The sequence below is a fragment of the Lynx rufus genome, unplaced genomic scaffold (assembly GCF_022079265.1).
Source record: "Lynx rufus isolate CCGP_SWC_20201006 ecotype Redwood Valley unplaced genomic scaffold, mLynRuf1.p SCAF_4, whole genome shotgun sequence".
Taxonomy (NCBI): Eukaryota; Metazoa; Chordata; class Mammalia; order Carnivora; family Felidae; genus Lynx; species Lynx rufus.
In genome coordinates this window covers 116,638,274-116,647,639 of record NW_025814856.1, presented here as the reverse complement: position 1 = coordinate 116,647,639, position 9,366 = coordinate 116,638,274, and the positions used below count along the sequence as shown (strand labels likewise).

The window sequence follows — 9,366 nt, the reverse complement described above, 5'->3', positions numbered from 1 at the left end:
GAGAAAGACAAAAATCATATGACTTCACTCATATGAGTACTTTAACACTCTCCACTCTCTGCCCCTCCCCTGTTCATGCTCTCTCAATAATAAATAAATGTTAAAAATTAAAAAAAAAAAGAAAGAAAAGAAAAGAAAGGAAAAGAAAAGAAAAGAAAAGAAAAGAAATTATCCTTCCATCTCATTTCAAAAAAATAATACGGGGAAATACATTTTAACTCTTAAGAATATAAGGGCAATAAATAGATTCATGAAAAAATAGTAGAGTTGCACTTCACTTTGGTCTCTAGAATAGTCTCAGATAATTTTTCCAACCCCAAAATTGACTCACTTCTCCCAGGAGATATTACTGTAAGATTTATGGCACTTGCCAAAAAATGAAAGGTCTTATCTCTCTCTCTCTCTCTCTCTCTTTTTTTTTTTTTCAGATATGCCTTGTCTCAATAACCCATACTGAAGATTTTCTAGAATAAAGACTCATACCTCTTAGTGTCTTCAGTATCTACCCTGGTTCCCCACACATAATTTCAACGATGATAAATGTGATCCTTGCTAAGAACCTAGCCTCTGTGCCTCATTTTCCTTCATCCTCTGTAAAAGAATACTACTACTATGGTAGGAAAAGATAGGATTCAGTAGGGAAAGATTAGAACCTGAGGTCCTTGGGTGGGGAAAAACACATATTTTGGAACAATGCTGGGAGTGTCTGACCACAGCAAACCCCCTCAGGCATAAGGTTCCTCTTAAGAATGTAACAGACACCACCAACTCCCCCTCAGTTTTCCCTCAGGAATTTGACAAAAAACCTGACTAAAAATAAGTAGACCATAAAACATATGACCCACAAGGAATGGTATGGTCATAGACTACCCCTCACACAATGGAAATGAGCCAATAAGAAATGGACAACACAGCACCTAGAGTTATCCAGCCAATGAGGGTAGAACCTGAGAAGGAATAAGGGGGAAGGGAAGAGGGGGCTGACCAAAACCGTATAAAACAAAGACACTTGCCTATAGTTGTGGGTATTCACTTTCCAATGCCCCTTCTTTGTAAAGAGTACTTTCATACTATTCTTCCTTTCTGATCTTATACTCTAATAAACTTTTGCCTGCTGTTCAGTTTTGTTCTTTATTCTTTGAAGCAGCGAGCCAACGAATCCTGGGTATTGCGGTAAAAATCCTGCAACACTACTTGTACTTTATAGGGTTATGGTAAAGATTCCATGAGATAATGTAGACATAATGCCTAGCACCCACCTCATCTTGGGCACTGTGATAATTGTACATAGCCTTTAATTATGAAACAAAATAACATTTCCATATTCACCAATTTTTAAACACAAAAAGGAGGTGAAAATTGAAAGCAAGGAAATTAAACTAACAACCAATGTATATTTTAAAATCAATTGTTCTGTCAGGGTCTGAAGGTTTACTTAATTATATTGATGGGGTTCAGGACAAGCCACCCTAGAATGTGCCACTTTGGCATATGGATTATTTGACTGGAAGGCAATCAAGGCATCTCTCAGACTCAAGAAGAGCTTTTTACCTCCCCCTTAACTACCTAAAAAATTTTAGATATGGGACTTGTATCAGGAAGAGAGCAATTACCAGAGATAATTTTTAATCAGAAAGACTTAACTGCATAACATGGCAAACATTTGCTCTTCTCGTCTTCCTATGAATTGTCTTCCTTCCCTTTGAGCCCAGATGCCTACCCTTTTCTCTTTAGCCTAAGATGGCATATATACTATCTTTGACCCTCTAATGCCTGTGTCAGGCTCCCATACATACAAAATTAAATTTGTTTTTTTAGTCAATCTGTCTTATTTCAATGTAATATTAGTCCAGCCAAAGAGCCTAGAAGAAAAGAAGGGGAAAGTTTCCTTCCCCTAGAACATCAAAGTCTTCTATGGCTACTCTGGCTCTGATTGTTACTGTGAAAGTGCTAAATTCACATGAGAACAAACCACACGCCTTCCCAACTTGCAAAATAAAATGATTTTGTCAAGTTCATTAACTAGTAAAAAATAAAATTTAAAATAACCTCTAAGAATTATGAAACAGAAAAAAAATTGTCATTTAGCAGGGCATAAAGTTTATTATTTAAAGAAAAAGCTGAAAATTCTTACAATAGCCCAGAAGAAATTATCCAGATTTTTCTACTAAAGCAAATTGTAATCGCATATTTATCGGCTATGACTGATGCTTATGTAGGGATTGAAAATATATAGTGGAAATAAAAGTTTCTGAATCGGGGCGCCTGGGTGGCGCAGTCGGTTAAGCGTCCGACTTCAGCCAGGTCACGATCTCGCGGTCCGTGAGTTCGAGCCCCGCATCAGGCTCTGGGCTGATTGCTCAGAGCCTGGAGCCTGTTTCCGATTCTGTGTCTCCCTCTCTCTCTGCCCCTCCCCAATTCATGCTCTGTCTCTCTCTGTCCCAAAAATAAATAAAAACGTTGAAAAAAAAATTTAAAAAAAATAAAAAATAAATAATAATAAAAAAAAAGTTTCTGAATCATAAATCAGATTGCAGAAGATGATACAACCCATGACTCAGGAAAGTACAATAATCATGATCAAAATTATGCATGCATTTTTCATATACACTTTGCAATAGGAATTGTAATTTGAAGTTATCTGCTGATTATCATAAGTGGAGCTGATGTTAGATAAAAATGAATCAAGATATTCAAGTAAAAGCAAATAAATGTTAAAATATTAATCTGTATATTTGGGGGCAGTTATAAAGAACATGGTGATAATGACCTAAATCTGTACCTAGTATAACTTTGTTTAACAAGTATTTTATATTCCCCAAATATCTGTTGTAAAATTCTTTCAGCGGTAACTAATCTTTCTCTAAACAAACTAGTAATGGTTTAAAAAAAAAAGCGTGGGTTAGAAAAGAGGGGAAAGAGGAGAGAAAAGACAAAGGAAGAGAGAGAAGGTATGCAAGACAGGTATGCAATATAGACATTACTTACTTTTCAAGGAAATGAAGAACAGTAAAGACCCTCAAAGTTCCAGCCCTTCAGGCTATATATGAAATAACTCTTCTTTGTCAAGTATAATTAAAAGAATACATGTAAAAGCAGAATACAGTGACAAAACATAAAGTTTGCCAGTAATTTAATTCTTGAGCTAAGTAATTTTGTGGTCCTATTTCTTAGAATATTTCTTTTTTCTATACAACAAAAATCCTTCTGAAAACAACTATAATGTTTTGGGTTGTTGTTTTTTTTTTTAATGTTTATTTATTTTTGAAACAGACAGAGGGTGAGCAGGGGAGGGGCAGAAAAAGAGGGAGACACAGAATTCCAGGCAGACTCCAGGCTCTGATCTGACAACACAGCCCAGTGCAGGACTCGACCTCATGAAGCACAAGATCATGACCTGAGCCAAAGTAGGACACTCAACCGACTAAGCCACCCAAGTGCCCCAAAACAACTATAATGTTTATTCATGATGAATCTTTCCATCTTACTATAAAAAATTCTAAAACATGATATTAAATTCCTTGAGAAAGACATCTCTACTTACACTAAAATTCTCCCAACACCTTTTATTCTGAATAGCTTTATTTTATGAGAAAAAAAAAAAAACTACTGTTTCATAGACAGCTTATCAAATATTCTCTCCTTTAAAAAGGGGGCGGGGGGGGGAGACTTTAAATTGGAAAATCCTTCCCCCTGGTTATTCCAGTTGAGAGTTTATTTGACCATACCATTAGGTTCTTGCCTCCATGATTTTATCCTCTGGTGTGTAGAAACAAATTGATAGTCGATGGCATCTAACATAGAGAGAAATTGAGGATTCCTTTAAGGGGAAGAAAAGAAGAGACAGTATTTTTGTTTAAAATGGATTTCAACATAGTTAGGCTCTATTTTCCTTTAAAAATGACAATGTTCTTTTTTACAATTAAAAGCAGAAAAATATTTTTATCTGGGAGCTATTTTTAAACTATGAAGAATATTTAAAATTAATCATTTTCTCCTTTATTAAGAGAAAATAAAAAGGAACAATCATACTTCTTATAGAATAGATTTTCCAATTCCTTCAAAACAGCCTTCAGAAAAATGTTTCAAATTATTCTTTTTGCATACCTATTCAACAAATATTCACTGCATGCCTGTCATTGTGCTAGACATAGTTCCAAACCTTACAGAGTTTATGTTTAAAGAGATAAGGACATAAATCACACTAAAGAAAAATTATAGTTCAGATGAGTTTTCATTGTACAAAAAAATATGAACATTTGCATTTCCATAACTAATTTTAACCTTCTTAAAATAATCATTTCAAATAACATAACCCAAAACTTTTGACCTGGATGCTGTGGAGTCAGAAAGTCAAGTTCCAGGTAAAAGAAATTGTGGCAAAGACTTTATGAACAATAAAATAAATATGTAACCTAAATTACTTTAGATCTTAATGAAAAAGAGATTTACTGTACCCTTACTGAATGAACAAAACAAGTCTGATTGCATTTGGAAGTTACCTTTCTAAAACCTTCCTTGAAGATGCTTATCCCAGGATGCTATGGGTCCAGAGCTACACCTGGTGGCCAGTTTACAAACTTACAAGAAACTGTTCTAAATCTTTTAATGGAAACTTAGAAGTTATGTCTCTGTTAATCAAAAATATGCACAACAGGGGGAATTTTAAATTTTTAATGAAAAATAAATATAAAAATATTACAGTATATAACTATATGATAAAGTATAACAACATGTTAGTGGCAGCATTTAAGTGGTGATATATGGATATTCACTGTAAAATTCTTTTAACTTTGTTGTATGCTGGGAAATCTCCATAATAAAATGTTGAAAAAATTAAGGATTTTTAAAAACATTCCACCACTGTTATTTGTAGCACAAACACCTTTTTAGGTATTGTTTCCCTTATGTATGAGCATAATGCATGTCTTTATAATTCATGCTTGTGTAACAGTCTATTATATTGACATACAATGAATTATCAAACAATTTACTTGTTTCACATTTATTCAATTTCCAGCTGAATATCTAAAAATTCACATTTTTGTTTCTGTTAAATCATGTTTCTAAGACAAATTTTCATGACTGATATCATTGGAATCAAAGGAGATAAATATTTTTATGGCTCATGAGACATGATCAAACTACTTTATACTAACTTCACACTGCTTTCCTAAATGGAAACCCACACCAATTTAACCACAACCATAGGACCTAACCATTTTAATAATTTGCTGCTTTATTAAGCATAAAAATATAATCCAGAAGTTAATTTGCACTTCTTTTATTTTTTAAAATTTTTTACATATTTATTTCTGCATTCATCTACTGGAATCTTAATAATTTTCTTATAAATTTGAATAATCACTTTGTTATAACTATTAACCCACTGTCTCCTACACTCAGGCAAGTTTTTCTCATCAGCTACCATTTTTTACCATTTTCATTGTTTATTTTTATACATTCTAATCTGTCAGTATCATCTATTGTGATTTCTTCAATCCATTGAGAACTAAGAAATAGACTATTTCTCCAGAAATATAATAATAAATATTCTAAAATGTTTTGTTTTCTTTTTTTTCCAGTGGGAGCTGTAGGGTTGAGAAGAGCAGGGCTCTCTCCTGTCCCCGCCATTACATATGCTTATCCACTGATATCCATGTACTCTAAAAAGGGGCAGTCATTGAGCAAAAAATACTTTGCCTGCTGGGTTCAAGGCTCCCATTTGAACTGATATTGTGAACTTTGTTCACACCAATTTGCACAAAAACAACAGATAGTACTATGCTGTCAGTGAATTAGCCAGTCATCAAACCAGTGCTGAATCTTGGGGTACTAGCAGGGCAGTGGCTTGAATTCCCAGAGTTTGAGGTGGTGGGACTCACTCTTCTGGCCAGGGTGCTTCTAGAAATATGTGTCATGGGGGCCACATGTCACTGGCACCACAGAGTGAACACAACACAAGCAATACGTAATCTGCTCTGCCTTGGCTGCCTCCTCAGCCTTATCATCACTGCTCATGTCTTAAAGATCATCGTATTGAGGAAGTTCCTGAACTTCCTCCGGTAGTTGAAGATAACGTTGAAGGCTACAAGAAGACCAAGGAGGCTGTTTTGCTTCTTAAGACACTTAAAGCCAAGAATGAGATCAAAAAGGTCTATGCCTCTCTGTACATGAGAAATGGCAAGGGCAAAATGTAAAAAAAAAAAAAAAAAAAAAAATTGTTGTATCCAATGCAGGGGATCCTGCATTATCTATAATGAGGACAAAAGTACCATCAAGGCCTGCAGAAACATCCCTGGAATTAATCTACTTAATGTAAGCAAACTGAACATTTTGAAACTTGTTCCTCGTGGGCATGTGGGATGTTTCTCCATTTGTAGTGAAAGTGCTTTCTGCAGTTAGACGATCTGTATGGCACTTGGCATAAGGCTGCCTCTCTCAAGGGTGACTATAACCTTCCCATGCACAAGATGCTTAATACAGACCTTAGCAGAATCCTGAAAAAGCCCAGAGATCCAAAGAACCCTCTGAGCACCATCCAAGAAGAGTCATCACAGAGTCCTAAAAAAGAATCCACTGAATAACCCGAGTATCATGCTGAACATAAATCCATATGCAAAGACCATGTGCTGGAACAACCATTCTTCACCAGGCCAGGAATCATAAACTCCAGATGGATAAGGCAGCAGTAGGCTTAGAGGCCAAATCAGATGAGAAGGGGTATCTAGGCAAGAAGCCTGTGGGAAGAAAGGAAAGAAGGCTGTTGGTGTGAAGAAGCAGAAGAACCTTTGGTGGGAAAAAGGCTGCAGCTACGAAGAAACCAGCAGCTGAGAAGAAGCCTGCAGAAAAGCAACCCAGCACGGAAGAAGCGAAGCCTGCTGCATAAATGTTTACTCCGTAAATGTCAAACCATTATGGACAGCTAATTTTGAAAAAAGACCTGATCAAAGGCACTGAGAAACATGAAAAAAATAAAATAAAATGTTTTCAGGGCACCTAGGTGACTCAGTTGGTTGAGCTTTGGACTACTGATTTCCACTCAGGTCATGATCTCTAGGTTCGTGGGATGGAGCCCTGTGTGGGGCTCTGGGCTGACAGCTCAGAACTTGCTTGGGATTCTCTCTCTTCCTCTCTCTCTGCCCTTCCTCCCCTCGCACTCTGTCTCTCTCAAAATAAATAAATAAACTTTAAAAATAAAATGTTTTTATTTTAATCTATACACATTCAGTTCAGAAAGTAAAGTTCCTTTCCCCCGCATCAGGCTTCACACTGACAGCACAGATCCTGCTTTGGATTCTCTCTCTCTCTCCTTCTCTCTGTCTCTCTGCCCCTCCCCTGCTCATTCTCTCTCTCTCTCTCTCTCAAAATAAATAAACTTTAAAAAAGAAGAAGAAGGAGGAGGAGGAGGAGAAGGAGGAGGAGGAGAAAATGTCCCTTTAAGAAGAGAAGAAGGAAATAAAAATGTAGCTGGTAAAACTGAGACTTTATTCTCCCATATCACTGTTTTTATTTTTATTTTTTAAGTTTATTCATTTATTTTGAGAGAGAGAGCGCACCTGTGCATGTGCGTGAGCAGGTGAGGGGCAGAGAACAAGTGAGAGAAGATCCCAAGCAGACTCCATACTGTCAACATTGAGCCCCACCTGGGGCTCAATCTCACAAGCAGTGAGATCATGACCTGAGCCTAAATCAAAAGTTGGACACTTAACTGACTGAGCCACCCAGAAGCCCCCAGAGCACTGTTTTTAAATGTGGTCCTCCCAAGTAGCTGCATCAGAGATACCTAAGGGCACTTGTTATAAACATACATTCTCAAATCCCATCTCTGCTTTATTAAGGCTGAATCTCTGGGTATGGACACTGGGAAATTTCCATTTTTTTAAAAGATAACCAAGTGATTTTCATGCTGATTTAGGCCCAAAATCACAAACCAAGAGTAAGATTCTAGGTGAGTCACACAGTGGGGTTATTAAGATGCCTGACAATCAGGAGATACTCAAATATGTTCTGAATGAATAATACATGCATCTTTTTCTCACAGGATAGTTTTTTGAGGTATAATTCACACACCACAAAATTCACCCTTTTTAAAAAGTGAACAATTCAGTGGTTTTACTATATCCAGAATTGTGAAACCATCACCACTATCAACTAGAGAATATTTCCATCACACCAAAAAAGACATTTCATACCCATTAGTAGTCACACCTTCTCCCTACTACTCCCCATCCTCAGGCAATCCCTAATCTACTTTCTGTCTTGACAAATTTACCTATTCTGGACATTCCACAATACCCAGATATGAAATGTTCAGATAAATGAAATCACACAGTGTATAGTCTTTTGTGACTGATTTTCACTTAGTGTCATATTTTTAAGGTTCATCAATATTATGACATGTATTAGCATTTTATTCCTTTGCATTGCCCCATAACATTCCATTGTATGAATATACCATATTACATTTATCATCAGTAGATAAATGGATTTTTTCCATTTTCTGATAAATATGCTGCCATGAATGTTCATGTATGAGGTGTTTGTGTGAACATAAGTTTTCATGTTTGCCAGGCTATATGGTAACTCCATGTGTGACATTTAGGAGAATTGTCAAACTGTTTTTCAAAGCAGCTGCACCATTGTACGTTTCCACCAGCATTCCAGTTTCTACCAGTCCTCCCCAACATTGGTCATCTGACTTTTTGATTCTAACTGTCCTAGTAGGTATGAAGTATCTCATTGTTGTTTGGTTTGCATTTCCCTAATGACTAATGATATTGAGTATTTTCTCATGTGCTTATTGGCCATTTTTATCTCTTCTTTGGAGAAATGTCTATTCAGACCCTTTGCCCATTTTTAAATAGTTTTTTTTTACATTATTATTGAGTTGTAAGAGTTATTTAAACTAAATACAAGTCCTCTAGCAGATATAGGAGTTGAAAGTATTTCTCCCATTCTGTGGGTTGTTTTTTTACTTCCTTAATAGTGTCCTTTGAAGCATAAAATTTGTAATTTAATAAATTCTAATATATCTAATTTTTCATCTCTTACTTGTGCTTTTGGCATCATATCTCAGAAAACTTTGCCTAACCCAAGATCACAGAGATTTACATCTATGTTTTTTTCTTCTAAGAGTTTTATAGTATTAGCTCTACATTAGGTCTGTGAACCATTTTGACTTAATTTTTACATACAGTATGAGATAGGAGGTCCAACTTCATTCCTTTACATATCCAGCTGTCTCAGCATCATTTGTTGAAAATACTTCTTTCCTTAGTGAATGTTCTGATACACTTGTTAAAAATCAACTGACCATAATGAAATTTATAAAAGAAACTGTCAATCTTAGGGGCGCCTGGGTGG

General features: G+C 35.9%; 1 pseudogene; it reads left to right on the top strand.

Moving 5' to 3' along the window:
* The first annotated feature begins 533 nt into the window (after window positions 1-533).
* LOC124523440 (60S ribosomal protein L4-like) lies at window positions 534-6,889 on the top strand (annotated as a pseudogene).
* The last annotated feature ends 2,477 nt before the right edge of the window (window positions 6,890-9,366 follow it).